This window comes from Carassius gibelio, chromosome A14 (assembly GCF_023724105.1).
Source record: "Carassius gibelio isolate Cgi1373 ecotype wild population from Czech Republic chromosome A14, carGib1.2-hapl.c, whole genome shotgun sequence".
Classification (NCBI taxonomy): Eukaryota; Metazoa; Chordata; class Actinopteri; order Cypriniformes; family Cyprinidae; genus Carassius; species Carassius gibelio.
Genome location: NC_068384.1, coordinates 21,083,647 through 21,109,112, shown reverse-complemented (window position 1 = coordinate 21,109,112; position 25,466 = coordinate 21,083,647).

Genomic DNA, 25,466 nt, shown 5'->3' with positions numbered 1-25,466 from the left:
ATATATATATATATATATATATATATATATATATATATATATATATATATATATATATATATATATATATAGTGCTCTATACTATAACTCATACTGTTTTCTGTTTGTAACGTGAAGTTGAGATGTGACCGTTACATGTTGCTGTTACTTCTGTGCTATAGGCTTCACATAGCCTTTCAGAAAAAAGACCCCCTCCAGTTTGCTTACCGAGCAAACAGGTCCGTGGATGATGCAATCAACATGGGATTGCACTTCATCCTGCAACATCTGGACAAAACAGGGACTTATGTGAGGATCCTATTTGTGGACTTTAGTTCGGCATTCAACACCATCATCCCAACAGCCCTCCAGACCAAACTGACCCAGCTCTCTGTTCCTAGCTCTATCTGTCAGTGGATCACCAGCTTTCTGACAGAGAGGCAACAGTTAGTGAGACTGGGCAAATACACATCAAACACTGGTGCCCCTCAGGGATGTGTTCTCTCCCCTCTGCTTTTCTCCCTGTACACCAAAGACTGCACCTCTAAAGACCCCTCTGTCAAGCTCCTAAAGTTTGCAGACGACACTACAGTCATCGGCCTCATCCAGGACGGTGATGAGTCTGCTTACAGACAAGAGGTTGAGCAGCTGGCTGTCTGGTGCAGTCTTAACAACCAGGAGCTGAACACGCTCAAAACAGTGGAGATGATCGTGGACTTCAGGAGAAACCCACCTGCACTTTCCCCACTCACCATCATGAACAGCACTGTGACTGCAGTGGAGTCATTCAGATTCCTGGGAACCACCATCTCTCAGGACCTGAAGTGGGACAATCACATTGACTCCATTGTTAAAAAGGCCCAGCAAAGGTTGTATTTCCTTCGCCAGCTGAGGAAGTTTAACTTGCCACAGGAGCTGCTGAAACAGTTCTACTCAGCCATCATTGAGTCTGTCCTGTGTACTTCAATAACTGTCTGGTTTGGTTCAGCAACAAAATCAGACATCAGAAGACTACAGAGAACTGTTCGGACTGCTGAAAGGATTATTGGTGCTCCCCTGCCCACCCTTCAAGAACTGTATACATCCAGAGTGAGGAAAAGGGCTCAGAAAATCACTCTGGATCCCTCACATCCAAGTCACCCCATCTTTGAACTTTTGCCATCTGGCCGGCGCCTCAGAGCCGCAAACACCAGAACAGCAAGGCACAAGAACAGTTTCTTCCCCCAGGCAATCTACCTCATGAACAGTTAAATGTTCCCTTTATGCTTATAAACGTGCAATATCCATATATTTATTTGTTTACCCTCCATCCTAGAACATTCCTGCATCTCACTCAACCCTATTCCATTATCATTTATAGCACAATTGTTTATACACTTATTTATTTGCCAATTTGTAAATCTTTTTTTTTTTTGTGTGTGTGTGTGTTGTTGTCTCTGTGTACTGGAAGCTTATGTCCCCAAAACAAATTCCTTGTATGCGTAAGCATACTTGGCAATAAAGCTCTTTCTTTCTTTCTTTCTTTCTTTTTTCTTCTTCTTAACTGTTAGGTTATCTTTCACCATAAAGCTTACCCAGCTGTGAACAACATTTCCACAGAAGTTTCTTAGCATGAACTAACTGTCCAGAAGTTATTGAGTCTAATAGAAGAATGGGTAGCACTTTATTTTACAGTCCTGTTCCTCATGTACATACTATGTATTTCTTATAGTAATTACAATAACTATGTAATAACTAGGTACTAACCCTGAACCTACCCCTAAACCTAACCCTACCACATGTAGTTACCTTTGTAACAATTCGTCTAGTATTCATACCCAGACCAATTGCCACAAGATTTATATTAGGGAGGGAACCACCGTTTTGGTCTGTGTTAGTTCAAATACTCAAAAAGACAAGAAATACATGCAAAAGTGAGTATTATTCCAAAAGAAAGCGGTAAAGAATACATATTATCATCAATACATGATAGGAAATCCCACATATAATAACCAGAGGCATAGCATTTCAAAATACAAGGAAAAAGTTACACATCAACAACATTATTTACAAAAGTAGTGCAAAAGTTCTTATCTGGATAGGCAGAAACCACAACGTTTTTCTGCTGTACTCAAGTGCACACAAGACACGAAATGGCCGGCCTCAATTCGATATATCTGTCATCAAGCAACAAGACTTTTGTCCTTGTACATCGATCCAGATGATACCGAGGAGAATAGAAGTAAAGTGTCCTGTGGTTAAACAGTCCTTTTGAAGTACAATCTTCCTGGATATTATCCAGAAGGACTAAAGAGTCCTTATTGACTGAGCAGAAAATCCCATAGATTCCCAGTCTGTACTGGAGTAGTATGCCATGCTGTTAGGCTCCAAACACATCTCACTCCTTCTATCCTTACCTTACTGATATCCTAGAGCAATAAGCATATTACCTCCCCTTAGTGTCAGGTAGAAGCCTTACATACCCAAAAATGAAACTAATGTGACGATCAAGACTGTTACACCTTGTATTACCATAACTTTCTTAGATAAATACACAGTAAGTACACTATAAGTACATGTAAGTACACATACTGTAAAATAAAGTGCAACCGAAAAATGATTATTGCCTCACTCAACAGCAGGAAGTTGTTGTAGTACAGGGTTGCAAGAACACCTCAAAACACTACTGGTCCAAAGAACATCAACATATACCGGTACTCTGAGGCTATATAGTACATTCTGTGGATAGAAACAGAGCGAGGGTATTGTGTTTCAAATTGCGGTTGAATTTCACTCAAGCGCTTGTCTATCTCACCAATTGATCTGACCATGCTAATTGGACAACATGATAATTATGTAGAAAACCTCAAAAGTATCAAAAGTCGCATGACACCCAGAAGTACAGAATGCACGTAATCAATACCTGTGCGCAAGACCAAATCAAAGGTATCTAATGTGCTGAGGTAAGTTGGACCCTTAACTCAGTGCACTATGCTTTTTTAATCAAATGCCAACTGGCATCTTCAAAAAATCGCTTACGAGTATGTGTGGGACCTTTTGGATTTTCTATTTGAAAGGGAAAAGCATGCTCATGTCCTCTTTCTCCAGTTGTAACTGTTTTACCTGGCTGTCCACATTCCAAACACCCAAAATGTCCTTTGAACTGAACAGTATTTAAAACTAATGCTTTTGCAGGTAAATCACAAGTGCTTTGCATCTCAAAGGCTCAGGGGATTAAAACAAAACTGAACAAGAAGTCCATCTCTTTGTATTTTGTTGAAGGGGGGGTGAAATGCTATTTCATGCATACTGAGTTTTTTACACTGTTAAAGAGTTGGATTCCCATACTAAACATGGACAAAGTTTCAAAAATTAAGTTGTACATTTGAAGGAGTATTTCTGTTCCAAAAATACTCCTTCCGGTTTGTCACAAGTTTCGGAAAGTTTTTTTCGAGTATGGCTCTGTGTGACGTTAGATGGAGCGGAATTTCCTTATAAGGGTCCTTAGTCACTTCTGCCGGAAGAGCGCGCGCTCCCGTATAGCAGAGCACTGAGAGCACAACAGACGGTCACTGATCAGAGTGAGAGCATCGCAAAATGTCACAAAAGGAGTGTGTTTTTGGTTGCCAGGGCAAGACAACCCTGCACAGATTACCAAAAAAAAACAGCATTATGGGACCAGTGGATGGAGTTTATTTTTACAGAGCATCAACGGAGTTGTGCAAGTGTTTGTGTTTGTTCCCTGCATTTCGAAGATGCTTGTTTTACAAACAAGGCCCAGTTTGATGACGGATTTGCGTATCGTTTATTTCTTAAGGATGATGCAATCCCAATGAAAAAGGGTCACGATCGTGTGTTGGAACTGCAGGCGGTGAGTTAAACTGCTTCAAATATCTCTGCCTCCTTGTTAGTGCATCCGCCTCCCATGCCGAGACCCTGGTTCGAGCCCCGCTCGGAGCGAGTCGTTGCTGCTGCTGCTCTCGTTCAGTTTCAGCCTCGGGATCTGATTCTGGATCATAAATAACCGGCTGAATCTGACTGTAAGCCATGGTTTGTTTTGGATGACGGTTTTTCCCTCACGGTAATGTCACAGCTTCCAAACGCTTTCAATGCAAAAGCCTACTGGTGCTCGTGATTCTTTAGCTCCGCCCACATGTCACGCCTCCAGCCGCTCGTGTTTTTCCGGGAAAAATCGGTACAGATTATCTTTCTCTTATGAATATAATAAAACTAAAGACTTTTTGGAGTTGAGAAGGATGCAGTACTACTCTATAGGTACTTAAGATTAACAGGATATTGAGTGAAAACGAGCATTCCCCCCCCCCCCCCCTTTAAGAGTGTCACAGTCACACAGTGGTTTAAGGAAAGTCAGCATAGACAGTTTTGACTAACCGAACCAAAGCCCTGCAAAAATATGCATTATTCAACCTAGCTCTTTACTGATACAATAAAAAAAAAAGGTCAAACTGAGAATTTGGATGATTTGAAAACAGGAATGCCGTCTGAGTTCCACATTTAATAGATATTGCAGGAATCACTAATTGACCCATTTTTAACTAGTAAATTGTGATATACTTGTCCATCATATATTTCTTCAACATTGCACAGGCTCGTTTTCTGTCTAATAAATACAAATTGCAATTTCTTTTTTTTTTTTTTTACGCCTCTGTTAACGCATTGTTTGACATACTTGACAATGGATGTTATCACTCTCTACTGACATACAACAATTGTTGCAATATTTGTGCAAAATAAATGATGGACCAGCATCATCATATATTTTCTTAATATTTTTGTAATTTTATAAAGCACTCTGTCTGATGTTCTACTGGACAATGCAGGGTGATCAATTTAAATAAGTCACTCAGGTCTTCCCCTGTTATTTTGTGTCTGTTAGAAAAAGTTAGTATAATGAGAAGACTCTCTGGAGTAGACAAAGGAGCACTTCTGTAAAGTGAACAGTCACCAGTCTTATTAATGAAATAGGTTTCTTCATCATTTTTTACTAAATTGTTGAAAACTATTTTCAAATGAAAGGCTATTGTCGAGTAAATGGCTTTCATTCCTTTCATCATCAAATTCAGAAAACAGAAAATCATTGCTATAATCATAGGGAAGCAAGCACATCAAATCAATATGTTCCACATATGAATCAAGAGCAGTGTAATGAGTGTTGTCTTGTCTTGTATGAAATCCCTCACTAACATTACAAAGTTCAGGTTCATACATCTCAGATGGTCCCTCTGTCCATGAAGTGTATTTTCCCACTCCGGAAGAGGAAGTCAAGTTAAGTCACCTTTATTTATATAGGGCTTTAAACAAAACGCATTGCATCAAAGGAACTGAACAACATTAATTATGAAAACAGTGTGTCAATAATGCAAAATGACAGTTAAAGGCATTTAATCATTGAATTCAGTGATATTATCTCTGTTCAGTTTAAATAGTGTCTGTACATTTATTTGCAAACAAGTCAATGATATCGCTGTAGATGAAGTGACCCCAATTTAGCAAGCCAGAGTCGACAGCGGCAAGGAACCGAAACTCCATCGGTGACAGAATGGAGAAAAAAACCTTGGGAGAAACCAGGCTCAGATGGGGACCAGTTCTCCCCTGACCAAACAAAACCAGTAGTTCAATTCCAGGCTGCAGCAAAGTCAGATTGTGCAGAAGAATCATCTGTTTCCTGTGGTCTTGTCCTGGTGGTCCTCTGAAACAAGGTCTTTACAGGGGATCTGTATCTGGGTCTCTAGTTGTCCTGGTCTATGCTGTCTTTCAGGGATGTAGAGGTCCTTTCTAGGTGCTGATCCACCATCTGGTCTGGATACGTACTGGATCCGGGTGACTGCAGTGAGCCCAACTGCAGTTTATGTCATGAGCTTTGGCAAATGTCATGTTGCATGAGATCAACTTAATAGCTTAGAGATGTTTTGTTTCTTGGCACTTTAAATACTTGTGAATGCCCTTTACTGGTCTTTTTGAGTACTTCTCAATGTTAATCCAATAATGTAATAATAGTCAATAATGCTGTGTATTGCTCTGAGCACTGAAGCATGAAAAAAAAAAAAAGATATATTAGTCTCGTTGTTTCAGTAAGTCCCCCTAACAAATTCTTTCCCAACATTAACCAATCAAGACTCAAAGTTAACACAAAATTATGTCAACCAATCAGAAAAGAAAGAAAGAAAAAGTTCTGTATGTAAAACTTTTTGAACAAGGAGTATATTACTGATTGCACCTTTAGACCCTTTTGATTTTTATGTGCTGAATGGTGGGCAGCAGTCTCTCCATTCCCCCAAAACTTCTCAGTTGAGATTGATGACAAGATGAGAAGAGAACGTTTAACTTTAAAACTAATCACCACCTGACAATCTTACACCGGAGCCTGTAGCCCCCAGTGGCTCCTGGCAGTAAATAACACATTCTGTCAGAATCCCACTTCTTGTTCCATGGCCAATTTAATTCTTCCACTGTGTCTTCTGTTTGCTTTGCATTCACTTGTGTTATACCTCTTTCTTTCTCTTTCTCTTACTGATTATAGAGCAACCAGAGGATGACTTGGGTGAATCAGATGCAGCATAGAAACAACATTATCTCTTGCCTGTGGGTTTCAGAAATAGAGATGCAAAGATCACTGGATCTATGTACATGATGTTAAAATGCATCTCTTGGTACAAACTGCCTAAAATTCACTGGAATTTCAGTTAGCAGAAACTGAAGGTATGAAATACTGTGCTCATTTTTCATGAGCTGAATTCAAATATTTAAGACTTTTTCTATGTAAACAAAAGGCCTATTTCTCCCAAATATTATTTCCAAATCTGTCTAAATCTGTGTTATTGAGCATTTCTCCTTTGCAGAGATAATTCATACACCTCAAAGGTCTGGCATATCAAGATGCTGACTAGACAGCATGATTATTGCACAGGTGTGCCTTAAACGGATCACAATATAGGCTACTCTAAAATGTGCAAAAAAAAGTTATAATGTATCTGGGGGTCTGAAAACTAGTCAGTATCTGGTGTGACCACTATTTGCCTCACGCAGCACAACACATCTCCTTTGCATAGAGTTGATCAGGTTGTTGATTTTGGCCTGTGAAATGTTGGTCCACTCCCCTTCAATAGCTCTGCAAAGTTGCTGGATATTGGCAGGAACTGGAACACGCTGCCATATAAGCTGATCCAGAGCATCCCAAACATGCTAAATAGGTGATATGTCTGGTGAGTATGCTGGCCATGCAAGAACTGGGATGTTTTCAGCTTCCAGGAATTGTGTACAAATCCTTGCAGCATGACAATGCACAGCCCCATGTTGCATCATGAGGTGATGGTTGTGGATGAATGGCACAACAATGGGCCTCAGGATCTCATCACAGTATCTCTGTGCATTCAAAATGCCATCAATAAAATGCACCTATGTTTGTTGTCCATAAAATATGCCTATCCATACAATAACACCACTGCCAGCATGGGCCATGATCCACAAGGTTGACATCACCAAACCGCTCACCCCACACAACGACATACATGCTGTCTGCCATCTGCCTCACTGTACAGTGAAAACCAGGATTCATCCATGAAGAGAACACATCTCCAGAGTGTCAGAGGCCATCAAATGTGAGTATTTGCCCACTCAAGTCAGTTACTGCAATCTGCAGTCAGGTCGAGACCCCGATGAGGAAGATGAGAATGCAGATGAGGTTCCCTGAGACGTTTTCTGACAGTTTGTGCAGAAATTCTTTGGACATTCCCGCAGTCAGCATGCCAATTGCACACTCCCTTAAAATTTGCAATATCGGTGAACTAAACAGATTTAGTATTCATCAAAATGAATTAAATTGAAATTGAAATGCAAACTCTGAATATGATGCAAACCTGCAATAATTAAATATGATACGCCTCCTTGCTATCTACGATAATGGGTGGGGGTCCCTGGTCCCTGAATGTATGCTTTGTTCCAGGTATTCTCACTTCTCTGAAGCCAGTCATTTACAGCAGGGAGCTCAGAGGGTTATCCAGACCAGGGGAATAGAGACTGAAAACCAAGCACACAATGGATAGGGAGTGAGGCCAGTGGAGGCTTTGTGAAGTGAATTTTGTGCATATTCAGTCCACATCAAACATAGACTTTTGTCAGCCTGACAGTAAGATCAGAGAAAGTGAGTGAATTATTGGTTGAGATGTTCAGCCAATGGGTGATAACCGGAGATGAGACTGATGTTGATGCTAAGTTGTTGACAGAACAAACAGATTGACGATTATAACACAAGACACAGATAATGAAATAGGATGAAATAAGAGGAAATAAAAGTATACAAAACATAGAAATAAACTAAAATATATACACAATAAACAGTATATGGTGTTTGTGTGTACAAGTATGTGGTGAAGTGATGTGACATACAGCCAAGTATGGTGACCCATACTCAGAATTTGTGCTCTGCATTTAACCCATCCGAAGTGCACACACACAGCAGTGGACACACACACACACACACACCCGGAGCAGCGGGAAGCCATTTATGCAGTCAGGGCCGTTTGAAGGAATTTGGGGGCCCCAAGCAAAATGGACATAGAGGCCCCCCGACAAACCGCCCCCCCGCACGCAAAGCCTACAGGAACCACAGCATAGCCATACAGTTTAAGTTCACCCGCACTTTATATAAATTAAAAAAAAAAGTTTACAGTAAATACTGCTTGAAAAAATAGTTTGGTGGGAATTCAATAGTGATTTGCACTGTTTTTTTTTCTTCTGATAATATGACAGCACACACTTATCAGTTTAAACTCTGGGCTGTGCAGGATATCAGCTATAATTATAGAGCTTGTGGTGCCTTGTGCTATTTAGAGGAAACATCAGCACTGAGAAGTGATGCATCTGTTGATGTTGAGGATGAAGTTGATGGTGTAGCTGGGAAATAATTGAAACAAAAATCTGAAATTACCTGTGAAGTACGTTTTACCATTTCACTGTTAGCCTATTGAAAGAGGTCACTATTACCTGCTCAGGGGTGCGTTAAATGAAGTTTCCTTTCCTAAGTTTCCTTTTTTAGATTTTTTTTTTTTTTTAAATGCATAGAATGCAGTGCATACATAAAAAACAACAACATTTAATTATTAATAATTGTTTCTCTGTCTGTACTTGTACTTTGAACAATGACAATAAAGTTGACAGATGAATTAAGTGCACTTAAGTGCCATTCAGGTGGGTTTTTAAATAAAGCATTTTCTGAGATGCACATTAAACACCAAACATTAATTTGTCTTTTAATTATTGAAAATTGAGCAAACTAAAGTTTTTGTTAAGAGCAGTTCTGTAGATGTTGTTCATGTGTTCACATCCTTATTTAGTGAGACATCAGACGCGAGACTGAAATCACCGCGAGCGTCACGCGCGCTTCAGTGCGTCTTCAAGGAAGACGCGCTTCTGCTCCTTTCATTAACAGAGACACGCAGAACATGCAGGATTCATATTTAAACAGACTGTTCCTGCTTAATATTTACAGATACTCACACAGTGTCGTTGCATTTTATTCTTAACCAGTCGTTGTCTTGGGGCCCCAGGTCAGCTCGGGGCCCCAAGCAATTGCTTGGTTTGCCTGCCTTGTTGCGACGGGCCTGTATGCAGTGGTGCCCAGGGAGCAGTTTGGGGTTAGGTGCCTTGCACCTCAGTCGTGGTATTGCTGGCCCGAGATGCAAACCCACAATCTTAGAGTTAGGAGACAAACTCTCTAACCACTTGGCCATGACTGTTATAAACAAATGCAAGGAAGTATAATTAAAAACTATGCATGTTACTTACAGTAAGTAAATGTATAAATAGTGTTGTGTATCACACTTGTATTGCCAAGTTATCTGTTCTTAAGAAGCATTGCCTCAGGGAAGAAACTGTTCTACTATCCACTGCAATCTTCTAAGGTGGGCACATTGAACTTCCTCAGCTGGCGAAGGAAGTACAGCCTCTGCTGGGCCTTCTTGACAATGGAGTCTATGTGGAACTCCCACTCCAGGCCCTGTGAGATGGTAGAGCCCAGTAAAAGTGTTATTTTTTATGATTTTTAAGGCACTCTACATTTTAAATAAATGCTGTACTAGATAACATAAAAAAGGACAAGACCCCTTAATGGGCTTTAATTTATTTTCTTTTTTTTTCAATCAAACAGCTAGAATGAAAGAAAACATTTACGTTAGCTGATTTTCTTTATATTTTAAAAATATTAAATTTTATTTAGAGTTTTCTAGGTTTCAATTCATATAGACATTATCAATAGTTATGCTTGACCTGAGGTTTTATTTGTATAGAATATGAGGCAATGTGAATCTCACCATGCTTGTCATGAGACACAGTAGTATGCCTTTGTTTTTATTAAATTTTCCCTTTTTTTATTTGAACGAGATATCATAAAAATATCTTGATTCTCAAATATTTGTAAGTTAATGCACTTTTCAACTTTATAGTTCGTTAGTTGCCTAATTAGCCTATTATTTGGTGTAATCTATTAAATTAAAACTCTTTTTTTTTACTTATGTACCAGATATGGGTGTTATGCCATAAAATATTTTTAATGTGACTTTGCTTTTAACATAAATTTAATAAAAACATTTTAAGTTTCTAAATGTAACCTTTGTATTGGACAAACATAGAGCATTATCAAATAACATCATCATCATTGACTTCAGTCTAGCCAGAGTTCAAGCACTCTCAAAAAATGCCATCAAATCACTGAAGATGTTTAAACTGTGAAATGTTTATCTTGCTTAAATTCTTAAGCACATCTGCACTTTGTTTTCAAAAAAGAAAAAGAAAAAAGAAAAAAAAAAAAACATACATAGGTGACTATTTATGTGTATTGAATATAAATCTTGGTGAGCATTGGATGTGAGCATTAGGGGCACTGAACAATCTCCCCAATTTACCTGCTTATACTATGCCCTAAAAGTATGTTAAAAAGTACACACTTATGAGTATGTAGAGGAATAGTAGGCAAGCTTTGGGACATGCTACTTCATCATAGCTGCCTCTTTAATGTGACGTCAAGGCTGTGATTTAATTGGTTATTAAGGCACACGTGATCCAAGTAGATCAGTACGCTTTCTCCAGTACTAAGTGATACAGACCCACTCATCTCCAAATATTAAAACAATCTCTGCAGAAAATCCCTAAAATGGACAAAAGCATCTAGCTATTACTGTAGCTGATCAGAAAAAAAAACAAAAAAAAAAAAACAACTATATATATATATATATATATATATATATATATATATATATATATATATATATATATATATATATATATATATATATATATATATATATAATAAAATCCCTTATGAGAAAGAACCTTTCAGAGGGGAACCAGTCTATCTTCTTTAGGATAACACCAGTGACCAAAACAAGATAGATTCAGCATAAACTGAGTTCTGGGGACAGTTTGTCAAGACTTGACAAATTTGGACCATTAGTGGTATTTGGAGGGGATTAGTCTCTATCTTACTTTCACTTTTTGTTGTTTAAACTGCTAAAATATAACTTAATTATCCCCATACTTTTCAACTAATTTGAAATCGTTTGCTTTTGAATCTAAACTGCAAATTCAGCACATTAGCATTCTTTTAGCCTTTTAGCTTGTCATTCGTGCCTACTGTTTCTTTTCTCTCTCCCTCCATTTCTTCGATGTTTTTGATGCGTTCATCAAACATATGTGGTAAGTCTGAATCATTCAGTGATCACTGTGAGTAATTGCTTTTCTCCTTTTATCATCACTTGCATAGCTTGCAGCATGCATAGTGTACTGTATCTTTCTCTGTCAGCGGCGAGGGATTCGCATGTGATGAATGCAGTGAAATAGCTAGGATGACAGAGAAGATCTCAGGACTAGAGACACGCATCCAAACTTTTATTGAGGAAAGTGAGAATGTCAGGGCCTTATACACAGCTTTTGATCCTTGGCATATTTGAAAGTGCTGGTTAATGCTAAATATTCATGTCGGCACTAATGATGTTTGATTTCACTAGTTGCAGATCACTAAAAATAACATTAAAGAGGTGTGCGAAATGGTAAGTACCATGTCAGACACTGTAATATGCTCTAGTCCCCTTCCTGCTTACCGTGGTGACAAAATGCATAGCAGAGATACTGGGTACATGTTTTGTAGATCATTTTGGTTTAAATGAGCAGCAATATGTTTGGAGAAAGAAAACACTGCATTCCAGCATAAGAACCTTATCCCATCTGTGATACATGGTGGTGGTAATATCATGTTTTGGGCCTGTTTTGCTGCATCTGGCCCAGGATGGCCTGCCATCATTAATGGGACAATGAATTCTGAATTATACATGCACATTTTAAAGGAAAATGTCAGGACATCTGTCTGAGAACTGAATCTCAAGAGAAAGTGGGTCATGGAGCAAGACAACAACCCCAAGCACACACGTCATTCTACCAAAGAATGGTTAAAGGAGGAAATGGCTAATGTTTTGGAATGACAAAGCAAAGTCAAATTACAAATCTTAATCCAGCTGAAATTTTGTGGAAGGACCTGAAGCAGTTCATAGGAGGAAACCCACAGAGTTGATGTGGTTCTGTACTGAGGAATGGGTTAAAATTCCTAAAAATTGTTGTGCAGGACTGATCAGCAGTTACAAGAAATGTTATTTGAAGTTATTGCTGCAAAAGGGAGTCACACCAGATACGTAAAGCAAAGATTCACATACTTTTGGCCTACTCAAATATTTAACACCGGGTCATTTTTCTCAATAAATAAATGACAAAGTATATATTTTTGTTTGATTGGAATCTCTTTGTCTACTTTCAAGATTTGTGTGAAAATGTAATTATGTTTTGGGTCATATTTATGCAGAAATAATTACATTTCTAAAGGGTTCACAAACGTTCAAGCAGCATATATATATATATATATATATATATATATATATATATATATATATATATATATATAATTTGATTTATTTTGCAGCCCTACTCATACATTCATATGTTAACATATGTACACATTTTTTTATTTTATTTTTATGTGGAGTGATCAGACTGGTTTCTTTTTATGGAGAAGCTGAGTCTATGAGGATCACACCCAGGAATAGGCACAGTCTAGCCAAGCTCAGTTTGGCTTGTAAGGCTGTTTGACTGATCCATACACACAGAATGATTTTCAAGCACAACCAGGGGTCTGGACAACTTCCAAGACTTGGCTGCGTTTGATCTACTGACATTCAAGAAGCCCCAGGTAGGTGTTTTTGCCAGCTAAGTTCCTTAAAAGCATCACTTTATGGGGCAAATAGGGGAACGGCAGCTCCGATAAGGCCTAGCTGGCATAGTAACTATAATATCGAAGATATTTGCCACCGAGTCAACACAGTGAGAGTTTGTCAGATTGCTCCTGTCACATTACGCTAACAGAGTTCCCACCAGACTTGTGCATGTGAATAATTTAGAGGAAAACTGCCATCTATTTTGTAGCGCCTATTTCAGTTTGGCATTTTATGCAACTAGACATGGTCAAGACGTTTGTTTTGGGACAGCAGGGACCCATCACGACCAAAGGTTGGATTAATTAGAAATGCATATTTTGCTGAATAAAACACCAGGGTGTACTGAAGGAGAAGTTTGTTCATTTGTTTCTATGATGGTGAACAATGTAGACCACTCTGGGGAAGTGCTCTGGCTTTGACCCATTTCATCTGCTTTGCATTGAATCATCATCAGACATTTGAGTTATTAATCCTTTAACACCAGTGACGATGCTTGCCTTTTCCATATAAGGCCACATAAGTACGAAGCCATGACATGACATTCAAGAAAAAATAAATAAATCGAGCACACGTTTTAGTAATACGTTCCCTTGATGTACTAAAACGTGCACACAATTATTATTTTGTTCCCTCGATTTTCTAAATTGTGCAGTCAATTAATAAATAGATGGAACAAAATAGTAAATTGTGCGCACAATTTAGCCTACTTTTTTTTCCTGCATACCGTAGAAATTCTGCAAGAACAGCAGAGAAGGGTAAAACAATGCAAAAATGTATTGTATGTAATAGGACTGTAGAGAGCATGTCAGTGGGACAAAAACAAAACCAGACATTTTAGGCAATTCAGAAGGCCCGACCTCTTTTCTGGGATAAAGGATGTATGGCCACCCTATAAGTATTCACGTCTTTTCTATTGAATTGTCCACGGCCATCAAAGTTGCACACTCTGCCTTATTGTAAGAAACAATTATTTGTAACAAAAATATCAGAATTTATCACAACAAACCTATTAATTGCATTGTTTGTTGGTGGCAGAGCATATGTTTGGGAAAATGGCTGAAAATTGCGTTATTCAGACTGAAAGTCCATGAAGTGTTTGAGTTGAAAGTGATACCCAAGGGACCTCTGTACTCATTTAGCAGCAGAGATGTATAAAGTACTAGAGACCCATACTTGAGTAAAAGTACAAGTGCTCTATCAAAAAAAGTGACTTGAGTAGAAGTTGAAGTGCTCTTTAAGCACCACACTTAAGTAGAAGTACAAAGTATTCAACATTTTTTGTACTTAAGTATTGCAAGTAGTCTATTTTAAAATGTACTACTCAAGTACTGAAAGTAAAAGTACAAGTATTGTGTTATGTAGCTATTAAAGAAAGTAGTCAAAAGTTTGAACATATTGTTTTTACTATTTCAAATGATTAACCTAAAGGACAATCACAATTCCTTTGACTGTAACTTTTTGTAAACAAAAAACAGATTAAAGGGTTATTTCGCCCAATTTGCAAAATTATGTCATTAATAACTTACCCTCATGTTGTTTCAAACCCGTAAGACCTCCGTTTATCTTTGAAACACAGTTTAAGATATTTTAGATTCAGTCCGAGAGCTCTCAGTCCCTCCATTGAAGCTGTGTGTATGGTATACTGTCCATGTCCAGAAAGGTAAGAAAAACATCTTCAAAGTAGTCCATGTGACATCAGAGGGTCAGTTAAATATAAAAAATAGCAAAAACTTCGACTTTATTCAGCATTGTCTTCTCTTCCGTGTCTGTTGTTAGACATTTCAAAACAAAGCAGTTTATGATATCCGGTTCGCGAAAGAATCATTAGATGTAACCGGATCTTTTTTAAACAGTTCACCAAATCGAACTGAATCGTTTTAAACGGTTCGCGTCTCCAATACGCATTAATCCACAAATGACTTAAAGGTGCTGTAGGGAACTTTTGTAAAAAAAAAATATTTTTTACATATTTATTAAACCTGTGTTTATGTCCTGACAGTAGAATATGAGACAGATAATCTGTGAAAAAAATCAAGCTCCTCTGGCTACTCCCAGTGGTCCTATTGCCATTTGCAGAAACTCCATCGCTCCCGGTAAAAAATAACCAATCAGAGCTGCGGTCCGTAACTTTGTTTGTGTTCAAAATGTAGAAAAATGTATATAATAAGCGAGTACACCATGAATCCATTTTCCAAACCGTGTTTTTGGCTTGTCCTGAATCACTAGGGTACACCTATAATAAGTGTTTATATTCAGACTATTTTAGATTGCTTTGGGGATACCGCGGCGGAGTAACCCAGTACCTTTGTGATTCTTCATAGACATAAACAGAGAGAAGTAGTTCCGGCTACGATGTTCTTCCGCAAGACGCAAGCAGTTCTGTTTATTAACCGCTAGAGCGTCACAAGTTCCCAACCGCAGCTTTAAGCTGTTTACTTTTTTAATGTGGCTGACACTCCCTCTGAGTTAAAACAAGCCAATATCGCGGAGTAATTCATTTACTCAAACAGTAGACTGACTGAACTGATGTGAAGAGAGAACTGAAGATGAACACCGAGCCGAGCCAGATAACGAATAAAAGACTGACTCGTTCACGAGTCAAGAACCGTTTACGAATTCGTGTCCGATTCGAGAACCGAGGAGCTGATGATACTGCGCAAGCGTGAAGCTAACCGACACACAGAGCGCTGGACCGAGCTGATTCTTTTGGTGATTGCTAATATTATGAGCCCAGGTAAACCGAAGGCTTGCAATCATCGCCAATGACGTCATTACGTCGAGCGTAAAAGAACCGGTGAACTGTTTTCTTCAACCGGTTTTTTGAATCGAACTGTCAGAAAGAACTACTGCGCTGAGTCCCAATTCGCCTACTTATACTACGACCTAAAATTATGTAGTTTTTTTTGTGAGGAAAAAGTACATACTTTTGAGTGTGTAGCAAAAGAGTATGCACGTTCTGGGACATACTTCGATGACGTCATGCAACATGAACGACAACGTGGTTGCCTAGTTACGCACACCACAACTGTTAACGTTTCATTCATTCTTTATGTCCAATAAAATTTTATTTACTATTCCCATCTTTTTTTCTCATTGTTTTTTTTTTCACAATACTTTTTACAATGTGTTCTTCTACCAAGTTGAGGAGTGAAGAAGCAGGGCTGCGTCGTCGTAGAGCCAAACGCAGGTCGTTTGTGAGGCGGCTGGTTCTGACGTTCATGTGCAAAGTGTGTAACAAAATAAAATACAACTTTAATTAGTTATTAAAACTTTAATAACATTTGAATTATTACACTTAAAAGGTGAGGGCTCATCTCCGTTGCTGCATCCGGCTGCCATGTTTACATCACTGCAAAGCTCCTCCCTCCCGCACGCAATGGGTTGTGGGCAATATTAGCACTTAGAGTGTGCATTGATCTGCACTTCGAATTATAACCGGAAATAGTAGACCATCCGGGTATCTTTGGAATACTCTTTTCAACATACTATGATTTGGGACGTACTAATTCTAGTTTTGCATACTATTTAGGACGGATAGTATGCGAATTGGGACACAGCAATGGTGATCCGGAAACCGATGCAAACGGTTCTTGGCTCGTGAACGAGTCATTATCTGGCTCGGCTCGGTGTTCATCTCTCTCTTCACAGCAGTTCAGTCAGCACGCGCAGTCTTCTTAATCACTTGATTCGCTCAATGATTTGCCAGCTTCATCAAACCTTCCATCTACAGTTCTGGCAGTGGTAATGTGGGTAACGAGTAACGATGCAGCACATAACAAAAATAATGGAGTAAAAGTATTAAACTCATCGAAAATATGTACTGAAGTAAAAGTGGAAGTAGGGGAAAAAAATAATACTCTAGTAAAGTACAGATACCGCCTTTTAGTACTTAAGTACAGTAGTGAAGTAGTTCTACTTCGTTACTATACATCTCTGTTTAGCAGGCAGCTAAAAATTAATTTATGAGTAGCAGGCTAGGAAATAGAATGATTTGCATATCAAAGGTCTTATATATATATATATATATATATATATATATATATATATTGGCTAATATATTTAGGAGCAATAACTGAGACCCAACAGACACGGGAATGTGCTGTGATCTGGATGGCAGAGGAAGACCATTGTATCAAGCAGAAACATAAATCAGTTTTTCTTCTGAATCAAAGAAGCCAATGCAGATATTTTGCAGTCTTTGTTCTACACAGTTTTCCCTGTTAGTTATCAATATTATTATTATTTTTATTATTATATTATTTATTAATGATTTTTTTTGGAAAGTACAAAACTAATGACGTGGTTTATATATATATATATATATATATATATATATATATATATATATATATATATATATATATATATATATAATGACCTCTGAACAACTTTCTGTGCGATCTGAGTTTCTGCGTTTTTTATTTTAGAATATTTAAGTTGATGTAAAAAGTATTTTTAAAAACAGGATACTTGCAGTCTTGGAATACAGAACAAAAAATCCTCTGTTTGAAAATGTCTATAATATATATAAATCTAATTCAAAATGTTGAATTTGAATTGTGTACAATTAAATTATTGACAAGTGTCATTTTTTGGAACTTAATTTAGATTTAGATTTATATATATATATGTGTGTGTGTGTGTATATATATATATATATATATATATATATATATATATATATATATATATATATATATATATATATATATATATATATATATATATATATATATATATATTAAACATTTAAAAAGGTTAAAAAACTGTTTTTATGGTAGAGTTTTATAGACATTTTTCAAAAAAGAAGATTTTTTGTTCTGTATTCTAAGACTGCAAGTATCCTGTTTTTAAAAATACAGTTTACAACAGAACAGTTTTCAGAACATTAAATTAAATATTCTAAAATAAAAAAAAAACGCAGAAACTAAGGTTGCACATAAAGTTGTTCAAAGGTCATTCACCGGGAATAGTAGATGATCTCTGAAAAGTCAAACAAAGCATTTTGGCCAGTTACTACAGTGAACGGGAGGGGACATGCTCGGTTCACTTAGTTTTGTAATGGCCATTAATATTGTATATAATATATATATATATATATATATATATATATATATATATATATATATATATATATATATATATATATTTGTGGAAACATGGTTATATGTCGAGGTAACGATACACTTATGTCGTGGTGCAATGTGAAGTTGTGACCTCAAGATGTTATTTTGAGGGAATAACATCCATTCCTTGTGGCTATGAAGTACGTTATGCTATCACTTTAAATGATCATAGTGTTATAAAAAAATACACAAGAATTTGAATCAGTGTACTTGAGATGGGTATCCTTCTACAGACAAAAGTTTGTATGGGAAATTCTGAACCCTGCAAAAGCTTCATTTGTCAATAAAGTATTTATTACCGTATATGTTTCTCACCATCTGAGAAAAAAAACTGGACATTTTCAACATAGCAAACAGCTTTCCCCAGGCACTCAGATTCCCATTATCCACAAACAGCAGAGTGAAATGGATTATGACACGTCATAAAACTGTCATCTCTTCCTCTTACAGCCTTCTTGGATTTGCACTACATGGGGTCATTGAAGGCCGGACTCTCTGACTTCTGAGTGCTTCACACCAGACATATCCTGCAGCTAACTTCAAATGATCATCTGAGAATCAATAGCTCTCAGTGGTCCTCCTCTCCCAGAATTCTTTCTTCTTCACAGGCATCCTCCCCTCACCCATAGATCATACACTGCACATAAAAGCACAGCAGAAAAGACAGCTGAAATGTAGTATTATACCATTCTCCAAACACTGATGTGATCAGAGAGTATGTTTCAGCACATTTAAGGCTAATGTGCCATGTGGATGACTCAACAAACTAAAAGAGTCATGATCATTAGTCGGTGGATTCTCTCACCTCTTGTAGTCCTGTTAAATGCATGATGACCCTAAAGAGACATCAAACTCCATTTTTTCAAGCTGTCTGCACTTCTTTAAGTGCTGTTGACGTATCATAGTAGGGACAACTTAGCTTTTTATTTTCTTTTTTAAATTGGGTCTTGTTTCGTGTTTTGGGTTTTGTCATGTTCATGTTTTGATGTCTTTTATTCTGTTATTGTTTGATGCTGTTTGTGTCATGCTTCTCTTGCACTCTTGTCTTCATGCTATTGATTCCTCTTATTCATTGTGTCATGTTCTGAATGGTTTATTGTCTTGTCATGTGATTTATCAGTTCTGTTTGTTCATGTCATGTGACCCTCTCGGTTCACTATAAGTAGCCATGCCATTGCCTTGTTCCCTTGTAGTGATATTTCAAGCAACTAAGGTTTGTTCGATTATTCATAAATCATGAATCTTGATTGATACATCATGTTTTTGAGGAGTGTTTATTTGTCTCAAGCATCATTATATTGCATTATGTTTTGCTACCCATGATTAAAAAACTTTGATCATAAAACCATGCTTTCAAATATCATCTTAAGAGTTTTGTGAGGTGTTTGCATGCATTTTAAAGGGATAGTTCACTTTCAAATTAAATTTTGATATGTTTTAGCTGACCTCAAAAACATCCAAGATTTAGGTGTATTTGTTTCTGAAGTAGTTCCCATTTATTATATTTTTAGGTCAAACCGTTCTTGTCTGTGACTCATATAATGGAGGTCTATGGTCACCACCTCAAAGAGCATGCACAGAGATGTCCAAATGAAACAATTTCTCATTGTAAGTACACATTGATGACCTAAGACATGAAACGAATGGTTTGTGTAGGAAAGCGAACAGTATTTATATAGTTTTTACCTCTTGTACACAACCATGTCCAAGTGATCTGAGGGCGTGCGTGATTCCTTTTGTGTGACTTGTGCTCGTGCTCTGGCTTAGTCTGTGCAAGTGCGGAAAGCGCCGGAAGTGATCTCTCGTGCGTGTACGTCACTCTTTGTTTACACTTACTGTCTATGGTTAACGCAGAGATTTCGGAAGTGTTACCTTTCGCTGTAAGGATCTAAACATATTTATACACACAGGAAATTGCAATGGAAGACGATTTCAATATATCAACAGACAACATAGAATTTTTTTTCACAACCATATTTATTTGAACCAGAATACACAGATCAAGTACTCAGGAGTGATGGAGGAAGCATCCGCTGCAGCTGCACGTCTTCAAGTCTCAGAGAGACAGCGATCTCTTCAAAATCGGTGGTGTTTTAGTAGCAAGTGTTTTGAGATGCCAACAGAAGTGGAGAGCATGTTGTCATGAATGGAACATAGCAATGCCACAACTACAAGACGACGACAAGGACATTGACAGTATCACATCACACACCTGCCGGACTGAAGTTCCTGAGTTTTCTCGGCTGCTGAGACGCAGCGTTTTGCACGTTGTGTTTAGTTTGCCACATATAAACTGGTGGCGACGTCCAATGCCAGAGGGACCCAATGGCACGCTGCAATAGAGTGAGTAATGTGTTGTATTTTTATTATGATCGCAACGATTATAGAAATTATTAAACACATTAATAAATTACAATTACTGCATTATATTTCAGACAGTGCAGATTGGTGGCGTATTGTGTGGTAAACAGTAAACAAAGAGTGACGTACAGGTGCGAGAGATCACTTCTGGTGCTTTCTGCGCTTGCGCAGACTAAGCCAGAGCGTGTGCACACATCACACAACAGGAAGCACGTGCGCCCTCAGATCACTTGGGCGTGGTTGTGTACAAGAAGTAAAAACTATATAAATACTGTTCGTTTTCTTTACACAAACCGCTCGTTTCGTGTCTTAGGTCATCAATGTGTACTTACGATAGGGGAATTGTTTCATTTGGACTTCTCTGTGCATGCTCTTTGAGGTGGTGACCATAGACTTCCATTGTATGAGTCACAGACAAGAACGGTCTGACCTAAAAATGTAAAAATGGAAACTACTGCGGAAACAAAGACACCTACTTCTTGGATGCCCTTGAGGTAAGCTAAAACATACCAAAATTAATTTGAAAGTGAACCATCCCTTTAAGTCTGCTAATGTAAAGATTTGCATCACAAGCTAGAGTATTATTAATGTACATTACGTTTTATTATTTTTAGCAGGAACAGTTGTTTAATTAGGGCTATTAGGACTGTGGCCCTTCAATAATTGAGTTTAACCTCTGCTTTACAGGGTTAAACGATCGGTGTCACCTCTGTTGATACTAGTTACATAAATTTCACACTTCAGCTTTAAATATCAAAGAGTTCTAAAATAGACAAGATACATATTTGTTGTGTCTGTTGTACTAGTTTTCAAGAAATGGGTCCTTAACAAATAAGAAGTAATATGTATTTGTCTATGTTAGGGATACAAACAAGATGTGGAAAGGTTATTGGATAACAAATATACTGTATCCCCTAATTAATAAAACATCCAGCACCTAGTGTTGACTAATTTTGACCATATTCTATATATATATATATATATATATATATATATATATATATATATATATATATATATTTTTTTTTTTTTTTTTTTTTTTTTTTTTTTTTTTTTTTTACTTTATCATGGACATGGAAAGCCCAAGAAGACCTGTCATGCACCTTTCTATCAAGACCTTGCAATTTATGTCCATACTATAGCCGGTATGTACTGTGTGTATACCCAAATATGTGCTGTCATTTAAAGGGTTTCTTGGCCCATATCTAGTGATTCAGATGTACTGCATTACAAATGTCAAGTGAGATTTTATGATTTTGATGCCAAACCAATCATTGTTGTTTGGTGGGGGGATTGTTCCTCTTGTAGTAGTGCTGAATAAATTCTGCTTTAAGTGGATTAGTTTTCCAGCGGTGAGTTAATCCCCCACAGACACAGCAGGCAAAATACAGCTCCGTTTCCCCTTGCCTTAAGGGGTGGAGCAGAGAGAGAAAGCCTCCAAAACTATCTTTAAAATGAAACTGCAGACCTGAGATAATCACTTTTGTTCCTTAGTTATTGGCTAAGAATGGCTTAAGAGCAAATTCCCATTTTTGAATCTGTCTGAATGCCAACATTGTAAGTTTAGGAGCCTTGCAATCAGATTAGGGTGGTGCCCTTAAGAAATGATTTATATGTATATTCTTACCAAAGCACTGTTGTACTTTAATTAGGAGTGCCCAAATAAACTTGTTTTTAACTAAGGTTTACCATAAATGAATAACATCTGAAAATAAATTATTCATTAAGGCATCAAGACACCCCAGATTAATAGGGAGAAGACATTTAACCAATAGATATCACCATAATTCCGCAGTTGATTAATTGTATTGAGAATATTAAATATGCAAATGAGGCACTAATCTCCATACATTGCCAGAATAGAAATTTGAACTTTGTATAGATGGATACAGTACTGACATGTACACCACGTGGTTGGCAGCAATCTTCAGGGAGGTCGTACATATAGTAACATCCACATGAATGCCAGGACCCAAGATTTCCCAGCAGAACATTGCCCAGATGTTTTAATGTTGTGACTGATCGCTGTATTGAAATCTAAAGACACAAATAGAACAATAAAACATGTATTTTGGATGTTTGATTTCTACTAATCTTGCCTTAAGACTTACTATGATCTGTTATTTAATGCAACTTTGTGTGTATATGTCAAACAACATATTTACAAAAAATTTGCTCTAACAATGTCACAATAATTTTACAATAAATAAACTAATACATAGAAGGTGATGCAGCTTTTTAGTACCAGTTTCACCCAAAATATAAATTATTATTATATTATTTTCTCACCCTGATTTTGCTCCAAACCTGTTTGACATTTCCATTCGTGACACACAAGGATGAGGGATGGCAGGATGGTGATTTTAATTTTCAGAGCCCAATGACAAAAATTCCTAGAACAGTAGTCCATATTATTTTCTGTTTGTAATAAAAAGCAGGGGCGCAGATGGGATTTTTTTAACTGGGGGGGACCAAGCTGTCCAGCAGTAATTTTTTTTTCATTCCAGAAAAAATCACCAGCTCAGTCATAAACGACAGTACAATTGCGTCTCAAAATCATAGAAGAGGTCTTGTAACATAATTCAAAAAAGCAAACTTTCTTATATTCTAGATTCATTGAACACAAACAGAAATATTTTATTTTATTTTATTTTATTTATTCTGATGGTTACGACTTACAGCTTAGGAAAAAAAAAATCAGTATCTAAAAAATGTGAATATTCTATTTTGAGCTTGAATAGTTTGATTAATTTTGAGTATAAATACAGGGTGGTTGCATTGCCATTTATATAAAAAAAAATGTTTTCCTTGTATCATTGTGGATTCAGTATCCATTAGTAAGCAGCTAGAGCTTTTGGCCCTAAAGATGGAGTGTATATTGGGGCAAACATTGACGGTCATAGGTTGCTATAGACCACCCTGATCAAGTACTGATGCTCTATGTTCTTTAAATCATCATCTATTGAGCTTTGAATTTGGAGAGTTAGTTTTAGCTGGGGATTTTAACTTGGATTGGTTGACTTCATTGCGGAGCCTTTATCTTATATATTTAACTTAACAATTGTGTAAATGACATCCCTAAAGTATGGAAGTCAGCCCAAGTTACACCATTACTAAAAGGGGGCGATCCATCTATTTTGAATAACTATAGGTCTATTTCTAAGGTGTGTATTTTAGCTAAACTCCTTGAGCACCTGCTTGGTGAGCGACTAAAGGAATTTTTAAATATAAATGATATCTTATCACCTTTTCAATCAGGGTTTAGGAAACAACATAGCGCCATATCTGCAGCATTAAAGGTGATAAATGATATTGCTAGGGCATTGGATAAAATGGAAAATATGTGCTGTGTTGTTTCTAGATCTTTCGAAGGCTTTTGATACAGCTGATCACGGCATTCTTGTGAACAGTTTAGGAAGCATTGGCTAGTCTAAGCATCCGGTGGATTTGTTTGTAAATTATTTGTCAGGTAGAACCCAAAGTGTTCGGATGGCTGGTTCCGTGTCTTCATTTTTGATTATTTCCAAGGGGGTTCCTCAAGGCTCAGTATCAGGGCCCATATTATTTTCAATTTATATAAACATACTTGAAAATCTATCAAATGCTATGCATCACTTTTATGCTGATGACACTGTTATTTACTGTGCTGCATCATCTACTGCACAAGCCCTTGTACTTTTGCAGTCTGCATTTAATACTTTTTCAGAACCGTTTAAAACAGCTTAAGCTGGTCTTAAATGTACAAAAGTAAAACATAATGGTATTCACAAACTCAAGACAACTTCCAGTGTTTTCTTCAAGCATCTCAACTTTTGAAGGAAATGATATTGAATTAGTTAAAAGTTATAAATATTTGGGTGTGATCATTGATTATAAACTATGTTTCAGAATCAATGTTAGCAATCTGGTTTCTAAGCTTAAGATAAAGCTTTTTTGTAGAGTAATAATTTGATAAAAAAAAAAAAAAAAACAGGACTGAACACAAAATGACAAATATAACCAGTTTAAATTAGTTTGGCACATTGTACCTAACATTGGGTTACACTGACCCACTGGGTTCATCATTTTTATTGACAGTATGATAGTAATTTGTTGCATAATGGTTGAAATGCCTATCCTATAAATATTTACTGAATACAGGATATAAATATTTACTGAATACAGGATATTACAGCGGAGGACTCGAGCCGGGTCCCGGGCGACCATTTCTCCCCCTCCTGCCTTCGAGATCTCCATCCAGAACCGCTTCGCTCCCCTCCGCGAGACAGGACGCGACGCTGTGATCATCGGAGACTCCATCGTCCGACACGTAAGTGCTACGTTAGCCGAAGGTAAAGTGCACACTCATTGTTTGCCTGGTGCTCGTGTTTCTGCGCAGATACCCGCGATCCTGAAGGACGACGAGAGCCCCAGAGCGGTCGTGCTTCACGCCAAATGCTAAAAGTACTTGCGCTGTAAAACCTATTAAGACTGTGTCTGTTCCCCGAATAGTGAGGTCAAAATATAAATATAAATATAATGTAGGATCTAGAAAAAAATCTTATCGTAATTAAACCAGAAAAATGTAAAGTAAATAAACAAAAACAATTTTTAAAGTTTGGGCTCATAAATATTAGATCACTCACACCAAAAGCAGTTATTGTAAATTAAATAATCACAGATAATAGTTTTGATTTACTCTGCTTGACTGAAACCTGGCTAAAACCAAATGATTATTTTGGTCTAAACAGTGTTAATTTTGTTGACG